This window comes from Rutidosis leptorrhynchoides, chromosome 8, assembly GCF_046630445.1.
Source record: "Rutidosis leptorrhynchoides isolate AG116_Rl617_1_P2 chromosome 8, CSIRO_AGI_Rlap_v1, whole genome shotgun sequence".
Classification (NCBI taxonomy): domain Eukaryota; kingdom Viridiplantae; phylum Streptophyta; class Magnoliopsida; order Asterales; family Asteraceae; genus Rutidosis; species Rutidosis leptorrhynchoides.
Window position 1 is genome coordinate 146,846,551 of NC_092340.1, and position 12,490 is coordinate 146,859,040.

At 33.6% G+C, this 12,490-nt stretch overlaps 1 non-coding gene across 1 annotated transcript; it reads left to right on the forward strand.

The window, feature by feature from the left end:
• Window positions 1-240: 240 nt before the first annotated feature.
• On the forward strand, window positions 241-347 carry LOC139865304 (small nucleolar RNA R71). Its single transcript, XR_011764831.1, has one exon. It is a non-coding gene; the product is annotated as a small nucleolar RNA R71 (small nucleolar RNA).
• The last annotated feature ends 12,143 nt before the right edge of the window (window positions 348-12,490 follow it).

Here is a 12,490-nt window from a genome sequence, read left to right on the forward strand (position 1 = left end):
TCTATCTTTGCGGAAATGGAATCTAAGTCATGGCTAGAATCGGCTCTAGCTGCTTTAGATGATCTAACGATATCTTTTTCTTGGTGCCACTCATGTGAGTGGGAAGCAGTGTTATCAATAATTTTGTAAGCATCAGTTTCGGTTTTCTTCATAATAGAACCACCAGCTGCTATATCTATGTCTTTTCTTGTAGTGATGTCGCATCCCTGGTAGAATATTTGTACTATTTGACAGGTGTCTAAACCATGTTGCGGACATCGTCTTAATAACTTTTCAAATCTTGTCCATGCCTCATATAGAGTTTCATTTGGTTTCTGTGTGAACGTAACAATTTCTCCTTGAAGTCTTACGGCTTTAGATGCCGGAAAGAATTGTTTAAGAAAATTTTCAACTAAAACGTCCCATGTATCAATCGCCCCTTCAGGTAACGATTCCAATCAATCTTTGGCTTCTCCCTTTAAAGTCCAGGAAAATAACATGAGATATATCTGTTCATCCTCAACTTCTCTTATTTTAAATAGTGTGCAGATCCTATTAAAGGTACGAAGATGTTCATTTGGATCTTCCTTCGGCGCACCACTAAATTGGCATTGATTAGTCACCATATGTAGAATTTTTCCTTTGATTTCATAATCTGGCGCATTAATGTCTGGATGAGTAATTGCGTGACCTTGGCCAGTGCGTTTAGCTCTCATTCGGTCTTCCATACTTAAAGGTTCCAGATTTTCCATAATTGAATTTGTTGAATCTGAATCAATAGAGGATTCTGATTTAATGGTTCGTTCATCAACAATCTCTGTTTGAATGATTGGTGGTTCCGGAGGAAAAATTAATGGTTCAGGATCTATGAATTGTCCCTGAATATTCTCCGGATTCTCAATTGTGAGGTCGGGTTCAAAAAATGGATTATCGGAAATTTGAATTGGAGTACTTGGTCGACTGGATGATGATTCTAAAGAAAAATCAATGGCGGTAATATTAGCTAGATGTCTTGATCAAGTTACAGGTGGTGACCGTACAAAAGGTGGTGAACGTCTTGCTCGGTGTATTCACTGAATATCCTATTAGTTTTTAAAAGGAAAGAAAAATTATATAAGTTATCCAATTAATAGACTTTTCTGATTTTGCTCACGTTTCGAATAGCCAAAAGATGCAGCAGAGGGGCAGGATTCATTTGGTCTCAATATAATTGAGTACTATTTGGCTCCAATAACCCGGTCTACGTACAAATCCAACTATTACTACGAACCAGAAAATTTTGATGTCTATCAATTTAACCACTTAAAATAAATTTTCGTAATTTTAAGAAATTTAAATAAGAAGAAGAATAAAAATCTATGTCCTAAAACTAGAATGTCGAGAAATAAGAAAGAAAAAGAGCGCGTCGAAAAAGGTCGAAAAAGGGTTGAAAAATAAAAGGCGTCGAAAAATAAGAAAGAAAAAGAGTGACTTATATAACTTTAAAACACTCGACTAACCCAACCTTATTACTATCACTAACTTAAAATTAAAATTGCAAATTGAGATTACTAATTGGAGTGATAATTGATACATAGGTAAAAGGCGTCGAAAAATAAAAATAAGAAAGTAGCGCGTTGAAACTTAAAAAGGAACTAAAAACTAAAAAATTAAAAGTTGCGTCTAAAAATATTTAAGCTTACAAGTAAAACTATATCCCAAATGGCAATATCTTAAAAAGGAACTAAAACTTAAAAAGGTGTCGCAAAATTCTAAAGCACTTAAATCTTAGTCTAAAGAAAAAGCACTTAAGGGATTTTACGGCAAATCCTAAAATTCTAGAAATAAAAATAAGCTACGGCAAAAACTATGGATTAAAACTAAATATGAGCGAAAAACATAAATATTACGCTAAAACAATTAAAAAGGTATAAAATATAAAAATATACTAAAAGTTATAAAAAATACAATTTTTATAAAAATATTATTTTTATATTATTTATTTAATAAAACTATAAATTTTATTACTTATTTAAAACTAATTAAACTAAATATACAAATTAAATAAATAAACTAAACTAAAATATATAATATATAACCCTAATTAGGGTTTAAATATAATAATAATAATTATAATCCATAATTAATGCAGGTTGCAGTCAACTGTGGCGTGTCAGCAGAGCTCATGCGATCGCATGATTTCTAAGTTACCAAGCCATGCGATCGCATGGGCTAGGTTTTCGGGCCAGACACTGGGCTGCTACAGGACTGGACTCGAGTAATTTTTTTTCTCTCTTGTTTTGCTGTATTATATTACTGTTTTATATATTTATGTAATATATTAATATAAATTAAATAAAACTTATATTTTTATAAAATAAAGATAAAGATAAAGATAAAGAAACTTTTATATAACTTATATATTTAACAAACTCTTAAAAATATTTATATTTTTTTTTCTTTTTTATATTTTCGAATATTTAAAACGTATTTTTACAAAAGCGTATTTTTTATAAAAGTAAACTCAAAAATAAAAATCTTTTTTTTTATATTAGCGTTGTGCTTCCGGCGTTTAAGCAAGAAATTGATCCCCGGCAGCGGCGCCAAAAATACTTGATGTTAAAGCTAAGGGGTATAAAATACTATTAAATTTTATAAGGAAATACTATTAAATACGATACAATTTTACACAAGATATTTATTTATTTATAGAATGGATATACTTAAACCTTGCTACAACACTTATAGGCAGTGTACCTAATCGTACAGTAGTGTAGTTTTTAGTAAGTCTGGTTCGTTCCACAGGGAATCTTTTAAACAAAGCTTAACGCTATATTAGCTTAATTTATAAAAATACAAATATATATATAAGTAATATTATTATTATAAAAAGGGGGTTTTTACCGTTTAATGACCGGTTTGTCGATTTTAAAAATTTTAGTCGCAGTTAAAACCTAATGTAAAATATTAAATAAATAAAAGACTTAATTTAAAGCGTAAAATAAATAACGATAACGAAATTGCAATAAATAAAAGTGCGATAAAATAAAATTGCAATAATTAAAAAGTACGATAATTAAAAGTGCAATTAAATACAATAACAATAAATAAAAGTGCGATAATTAGAAGAGCAATTAAATATAAAATAAAGGAAATTAAATATGAAATAAAAGAATTATGCTTATTTAAACTTCCGTAATCATGATGTTTGATGTGTTGATTTTAGTTTTATGCCCATGGATTAATTGTCCTTTGTCATGGATTATTTAATATGTTCGTCTGGTTTTTGTCCATAACAGTCCATCAGTCATAAATATAAAGTGCGAGTGTTTTCGTCAAATTATCCTTATACCCGAAGTCAAATATTCCAACTAATTGGGGACTTAAACTGTAACAAGGTTTTAATACTTTGTTTAATAATTACACCAGGTTATCTACTGCGTGTAACCCAAGGTTTTAATACTTTGTTATCAATTATGCCAAGTGTCCTTGTACATAATTTCACCCCTGTTTTAATAATTCCATAGACTATTAATCCATTTCCGTGTCCGGTTAAATGAACGATTATTCGTACTTATAAATACCCCGCCCATCATGTCCAATCGAGTGTATATGGTTATTTATAGGGACGTCCAATTGTAAATCTTTATATTAAAATTAACAAACTATCATTTAGTTAAACAAATATAAAGCCCATTAATAGCCCATAGTCTAATTTCCACAAGTGTCGTTCTTTTGTCCAAACCCCAATTATGGTACAAAGCCCAATTACCCAATTTTAATATTTTTAGCCCAACATCATGATTACTTCGGATTAAATAAGCATAATAATAACTTAGCTACGAGACATTAAATTAAAAAGGTTGAACATAACTTACAATGATTAAAAATAGCGTAGCGTTACACGGACATAATTTCGACTTACACTCTTACAACATTCGCTAACATACCCTTATTATTAGGATTTAAAATTAAAATTAAAATATAAATATATATATATATATATATATTTACGTATATAGAGAGAGATTGATATATGTTGAATGATGCACCAAACACTCGATTTTATAGGCCTTGTGAACTGAAAAAGATGCTCATGCGATCGCATGGAGTTTCTGTAGTGACCCGAACTTTTCCATGTTTATATATATTAATTGAGATTGATATTTACATGATTAAATGTTTCCAACATGTTAAGCAATCAAACTTGGTAAGACTTGATTAATTGAAATATGTTTCATATAGACAATTGACCACCCAAGTTGATCGGTGATTCACGAACGTTAAAACTTGTAAAAACTATATGATGACATATATATGGATATATATATATAGTTAACATGATACTATGATAAGAAAACATATCATAAAGTATATTAACAATGAACTACATATGTAAAAACAAGACTACTAACTTAATGATTTTTAAACGAGACATATATGTAACGATTATCGTTGTAAAGACATTTAATGTATATATATCATATTAAGAGATATTCATACATGATAATATCATGATAATATAATAATTTAAAATCTCATTTGATATTATAAACATTGAGTTAACAACATTTAACAAGATCGTTAACCTAAAGGTTTCAAAACAACACTTACATGTAACGACTAACGATGACTTAACGACTCAGTTAAAATGTATATACATGTAGTGTTTTAATATATATTTATACACTTTTGAAAGACTTCAATACACTTATCAAAATACTTCTACTTAACAAAAATGCTTACAATTACATCCTCGTTCAGTTTCATCAACAATTCTACTCGTATGCACCCGTATTCGTACTCGTACAATACACAGCTTTTAGATGTATGTACTATTGGTATATACACTCCAATGATCAGCTCTTAGCAGCCCATGTGAGTCACCTAACACATGTGGGAACCATCATTTGGCAACTAGCATGAAATATCTCATAAAATTACAAAAATATGAGTAATCATTCATGACTTATTTACATGAAAACAAAATTACATATCCTTTATATCTAATCCATACACCAACGACCAAAAACACCTACAAACACTTTCATTCTTCAATTTTCTTCATCTAATTGATCTCTCTCAAGTTCTATCTTCAAGTTCTAAGTGTTCTTCATAAATTCCAAAAGTTCTAGTTTCATAAAATCAAGAATACTTTCAAGTTTGCTAGCTCACTTCCAATCTTGTAAGGTGATCATCCAACCTCAAGAAATCTTTGTTTCTTACAGTAGGTTATCATTCTAATACAAGGTAATAATCATATTCAAACTTTGGTTCAATTTCTATAACTATAACAATCTTATTTCAAGTGATGATCTTACTTGAACTTGTTTTCGTGTCATGATTCTGCTTCAAGAACTTCGAGCCATCCAAGGATCCATTGAAGCTAGATCCATTTTTCTCTTTTCCAGTAGGTTTATCCAAGGAAATTAAGGTAGTAATGATGTTCATAACATCATTCGATTCATACATATAAAGCTATCTTATTCGAAGGTTTAAACTTGTAATCACTAGAACATAGTTTAGTTAATTCTAAACTTGTTCGCAAACAAAAGTTAATCCTTCTAACTTGACTTTTAAAATCAACTAAACACATGTTCTATATCTATATGATATGCTAACTTAATGATTTAAAACCTGGAAACACGAAAAACACCGTAAAACCGGATTTACGCCGTCGTAGTAACACCGCGGGCTGTTTTGGGTTAGTTAATTAAAAACTATGATAAACTTTGATTTAAAAGTTGTTATTCTGAGAAAATGATTTTTATTATGAACATGAAACTATATCCAAAAATTATGGTTAAACTCAAAGTGGAAGTATGTTTTCTAAAATGGTCATCTAGACGTCGTTCTTTCGACTGAAATGACTACCTTTAAAAAAACGACTTGTAACTTATTTTTCCGACTATAAACCTATACTTTTTCTGTTTAGATTCATAAAATAGAGTTCAATATGAAACCATAGCAATTTGATTCACTCAAAACGGATTTAAAATGAAGAAGTTATGGGTAAAACAAGATTTGATAATTTTTCTCATTTTAGCTACGTGAAAATTGGTAACAAATCTATTCCAACCATAACTTAATCAACTTGTATTGTATATTATGTAATCTTGAGATACCATAGACACGTATACAATGTTTCGACCTATCATGTCGACACATCTATATATATTTCGGAACAACCATAGACACTCTATATGTGAATGTTGGAGTTAGCTATACAGGGTTGAGGTTGATTCCAAAATATATATAGTTTGAGTTGTGATCAATACTGAGATACGTATACACTGAGTCGTGGATTGATTCAAGATAATATTTATCGATTTATTTCTGTACATCTAACTGTGGACAACTAGTTATAGGTTACTAACGAGGACAGCTGACTTAATAAACTTAAAACATCAAAATATATTAAAAGTGTTGTAAATATATTTTGAACATACTTTAATATATATGTATATATTGTTATAGGTTCGTGAATCAACAGTGGCCAAGTCTTACTTCCCGACGAAGTAAAAATCTGTGAAAGTGAGTTATAGTCCCACTTTTAAAATCTAATATTTTTGGGATGAGAATACATGCAGGTTTTATAAATGATTTACAAAATAGACACAAGTACGTGAAACTACATTCTATGGTTGAATTATCAAAATCGAATATGCCCCTTTTTATTAAGTCTGGTAATCTAAGAATTAGGGAACAGACACCCTAATTGACGCGAATCCTAAAGATAGATCTATTGGGCCTAACAAACCCCATCCAAAGTACCGGATGTTTTAGTACTTCGAAATTTATATCATATCCGAAGGGTGTCCCGGAATGATGGGGATATTCTTATATATGCATCTTGTTAATGTCGGTTACCAGGTGTTCACCGTATGAATGATTTTTATCTCTATGTATGGGATGTGTATTGAAATATGAAATCTTGTGGTCTATTATTATGATTTGATATATATAGGTTAAACCTATAACTCACCAACATTTTTGTTGACGTTTAAAGTATGTTTATTCTCAGGTGAATATTAAGAGCTTCCGCTGTTGCATACTAAAATAAGGACAAGATTTGGAGTCCATGTTTGTATGATATTGTGTAAAAACTGCATTCAAGAAACTGATTTCGATGTAACATATTTGTATTGTAAACCATTATGTAATGGTCGTGTGTAAACAGGATATTTTAGATTATCATTATTTGATAATCTACGTAAAGCTTTTTAAACCTTTATTTATGAAATAAAGGTTATGGTTTGTTTTAAAAATGAATGCAGTCTTTGAAAAACGTCTCATATAAAGGTCAAAACCTCGCAACGAAATCAATTAATATGGAACGTTTTTAATCAATAAGAACGGGACATTTCAGTTGGTATCCGAGCGTTGGTCTTAGAGAACCAGAAAATTTGCATTAGTGTGTCTTATCGAGTTTGTTAGGATGCATTAGTGAGTCTGGACTTCGACCGTGTTTTCTTTAAAAATGATTGCTTAACATTTTTGTTGGAAACTATATATTTTTAACATATGAATATTATGTGATATATTAATCTCTTAACGTGTTTGATATTATGTGATAGATGTCTACCTCTAGAACAAGTCCCATTGACTCACCTAATAATAATGAAGAGTCAAATGTAAATTGGAATGATTTGTGGACTGATTCACAAGTTCCCGAAGAGGAACCGGAAGAAGAGTCGGAACCGGAAGAAGAATCGGAACCGGAAGAAGAATCGGAACCGGATGAAGAAATAGAACCGGTGGGGGAAATAATAAAACGGTTAAGTAAAAGAAAATCCTCAACCAACCGACCAAAGTTAATTATGATCAATGGTGTTTCCGCCAAGGAAGCAAAATATTGGGAGAATTACCAATTCTCCGATGAATCGGATTCCGACGAGAATTCCGATGATGTTATAGAAATTACCCCAACTGAATTTAAAAAGGCAAAAGAAAATAATAAGGGAAAGGGCATAAAAATAGAGAAATCTAATTCCAACCCCGATGAACTTTATATGTATCGTCAACCCCCGAAGTCCTTAAGTTGTAACAAAGACCCGGGAACCTCTAAACCACCAGGTTTTTCTAAACCAATGTGGACAACGACGGCTCGTATTAGGGGAACATCATATATCCCTAGAAACTTGGCAAAACGAACCTAAACCGAAGAAGAAGAAACGAGCGAGTCGGAATAAGATAGTTGTATTCGTGTGGTGTAATATATGTAATATAGTGTTCTTATGCTTTATGATATATGTAAAAATTGCTTGTATTAATAAGTATTTTTTTTATGAAACTAACTCTTGTCTATTTTACAGTTTAAAAACACAAAATGGATAGACAACCCAATATTTTAAGAGACCTACCCGGAGACATGATTGATGAAATCTTGTCTAGAGTCGGCCAGAATTCTTCGGCACAACTATTTAAGGCGAGATCAGTTTGTAAGACATTCGAAGAACGTTCCAAGAATGTCTTGGTTTATAAGAGACTTTCGTTTGAAAGATGGGGGATATCACATTGGGAAACCCATAAGTTACGATGTGTTTACTTTGACGCATATATTGCGGGGAACCCAAATGCTATTTTACGCAACGGGTTAAGAAATTATTTTGACTCAATATATCCGAATATTGGACTTCGTGATTTAGAAAAAGCGGCTAACATGCAACATAAAGAAGCATGTTATGCTTACGGATTAGTAATGTTCGCTTCTCACCAAAGTGAGAACAAGAACATCGGGCTACAACTATTAAACAAAACGTTTCCACAAGTGACGGAGTCGGTAATTGGGGTAAGAAATGAGGTTTTTAGATTATTACGGGACTGTTGGACATTACGTAACCCTCGTCCCTTTGATGACGTTACAACACGCTGTCTTATCAACGGCCATAACGGTTATGTTGCACAAGACCAAGGATGGGAAGTAGTCCTAGTAAAACCAGAATGCATGACTTGTTTCTGGACGTATGAATTACGTGTCTTTATTGCCTTTGCTGAACGACTTGTGTACTAGCTAGAATTGTCTTCACAACTATCTTGTATCAAAGTTATTGTGTGCTATATTTCATGCTTTATGTAAAATAAGCGGTATTGTAAGTTTGTAAAATATTGTATAAAAGTTTGAACGCGAAATATTATTATAATCAGTTTTTCATATAGAATTGTAGTAGTTGAATTGTATATTAGCTACTAAGTATGAACTTAACGGGTAGGTACTACCCGAATTTAAACTTATAAAACGCTAATATGAAGAAAAAGCTTTTATAAATGAGTTCATATTATGCTACGAAATACTATTAACTACTCTTAATATTCTGTATGATTAACTTGTTCCATTTAACTATTTTGAAGGAAATGGCACCGACTACTCGACACACCGTGAATATGAATGAAGAGGAATTCCGTACTTTTCTAGCTTCAAACATAGCCGCAGTACAGGCTGCACTACATACCAACAATAACCTTGGATCTAGCAGTACAGGAAATCGTGTAGGATGCACCTACAAAGAATTCACTGCCTGCAAACCTTTGGAATTTGATGGAACCGAAGGACCGATCGGATTGAAACGGTGGACCGAGAAGGTTGAATCGGTGTTTGCCATAAGTAAGTGTACTGAAGAGGACAAAGTGAAGTACGCTACGCATACCTTCACAGGTTCTGCGTTAACATGGTGGAATACCTATCTAGAGCAAGTGGGACAAGATGATGCGTACGCACTACCATGGTCAGCATTCAAGCACTTGATGAACGAGAAGTACCGTCCCAGAACCGAGGTCAATAAGCTCAAGACAGAACTTAGAGGGTTACGAACCCAAGGATTTGATATTACCACGTACGAAAGACGATTCACAGAATTGTGCCTATTGTGTCCGGGAGCATTCGAAGATGAGGAAGAGAAGATCGACGCATTTGTGAAAGGATTACCGGAAAGAATCCAAGAAGATATAAGTTCACACGAGCCCGCCTCCATACAACAGGCATGTAGAATGGCTCACAAACTAGTGAACCAGATTGAAGAAAGAATTAAAGAACAGACTGCTGAAGAGGCCAATGTGAAGCAAGTCAAAAGAAAGTGGGAGGAAAACGGTGATAAGAATCACCAATACAACAACAACAGCAATTACAACAATAATCGCAACAATTATCCCAACAATCGCAACATCAATCGCAACTACAACAAACGGCCCAACAACAACAACAACAACAACAGCAACTACAACAATCATCCCAACAACAATAATAACCGCAACAACAACAACAACAACAATCAGAAGCAGCTATGCCAAAGGTGTGAAAAGAATCACTCGGGGTTCTGCACCAAATTTTGCAACAAGTGTAAAAGAAATGGTCATAGCGCGGCGAAGTGTGAGGTCTACGGACCAGGGGTTAATAGAACGAAAGGAACAAATGGTGTCGGAACGAGTAATGGCGGAGCAAGTAGTGTCGGAGCAAGTTATGCCAATGTAGTTTGTTATAAATGTGGAAAACCAGGCCACATTATTAGAAATTGCCCGAACCAGGAGAACACGAATGGACAAGGCCGTGGAAGAGTTTTCAATATTAATGCGGTAGAGGCACAGGAAGACCCGGAGCTTGTTACGGGTACGTTTCTTATTGACAATAAATCTGCTTACGTTTTATTTGATTCGGGTGCGGATAGAAGCTATATGAGTAGAGATTTTTGTGCTAAATTAAGTTGTCCATTGACGCCTTTGGATAGTAAATTTTTACTCGAATTAGCAAATGGTAAATTAATTTCAGCAGATAATATATGTCGGAATCGAGAAATTAAACTGGTTAGCGAAACATTTAAGATTGATTTGATACCAGTAGAGTTAGGGAGTTGTGATGTGATAATCGGTATGGACTGGTTGAAAGAAGTGAAAGCGGAGATCGTTTGTTACAAAAATGCAATTCGCATTATACGAGAAAAAGGAAAACCCTTAATGGTGTACGGAGAAAAGGGCAACACGAAGCTACATCTTATTAGTAATTTGAAGGCACAAAAACTAATAAGAAAAGGTTGCTATGCTGTTCTAGCACACGTCGAGAAAGTACAAACTGAAGAAAAGAGCATCAATGATGTTCCCATTGCAAAAGAATTTCCCGATGTATTTCCAAAAGAATTACCGGGATTACCCCCACATCGATCCGTTGAATTTCAAATAGATCTTGTACCAGGAGCTGCACCAATAGCTCGTGCTCCTTACAGACTCGCACCCAGCGAGATGAAAGAACTGCAAAGCCAATTACAAGAACTTTTAGAGCGTGGTTTCATTCGACCAAGCACATCACCGTGGGGAGCTCCTGTTTTGTTTGTCAAGAAGAAAGATGGTACATTCAGGTTGTGTATCGACTACCGAGAGTTGAACAAACTTACCATCAAGAACCGCTACCCACTACCGAGAATCGACGACTTATTTGATCAACTACAAGGCTCGTCTGTTTATTCAAAGATTGACTTACGTTCCGGGTATCATCAAATGCGGGTGAAAGAAGATGATATTCCAAAGACTGCTTTCAGAACACGTTACGGTCATTACGAGTTTATGGTCATGCCATTTGGTTTAACTAATGCACCAGCTGTGTTCATGGACCTTATGAACCGAGTGTGTGGACCATACCTTGACAAGTTTGTCATTGTTTTCATTGATGACATACTTATTTACTCAAAGAATGACCAAGAACACGGTGAACATTTGAGAAAGGTGTTAGAAGTATTGAGGAAGGAAGAATTGTACGCTAAGTTTTCAAAGTGTGCATTTTGGTTGGAAGAAGTTCAATTCCTCGGTCACATAGTGAACAAAGAAGGTATTAAGGTGGATCCGGCAAAGATAGAAACTGTTGAAAAGTGGGAAACCCCGAAAACTCCGAAACACATACGCCAGTTTTTAGGACTAGCTGGTTACTACAGAAGGTTCATCCAAGACTTTTCCAGAATAGCAAAACCCTTGACTGCATTAACGCATAAAGGGAAGAAATTTGAATGGAATGATGAACAAGAGAAAGCGTTTCAGTTATTGAAGAAAAAGCTAACTACGGCACCTATATTGTCATTGCCTGAAGGGAATGATGATTTTGTGATTTATTGTGATGCATCAAAGCAAGGTCTCGGTTGTGTATTAATGCAACGAACGAAGGTGATTGCTTATGCGTCTAGACAATTGAAGATTCACGAACAAAATTATACGACGCATGATTTGGAATTAGGCGCGGTTGTTTTTGCATTAAAGACTTGGAGGCACTACTTATATGGGGTCAAAAGTATTATATATACCGACCACAAAAGTCTTCAACACATATTTAATCAGAAACAACTGAATATGAGGCAGCGTAGGTGGATTGAATTATTGAATGATTACGACTTTGAGATTCGTTACCACCCGGGGAAGGCGAATGTGGTAGCCGATGCCTTGAGCAGGAAGGACAGAGAACCCATTCGAGTAAAATCTATGAATATAATGATTCATAATAACATTACTACTCAAATAAAGGAGGCGCAACAAGGAGTTTTAAAAGAGGGAAATTTAA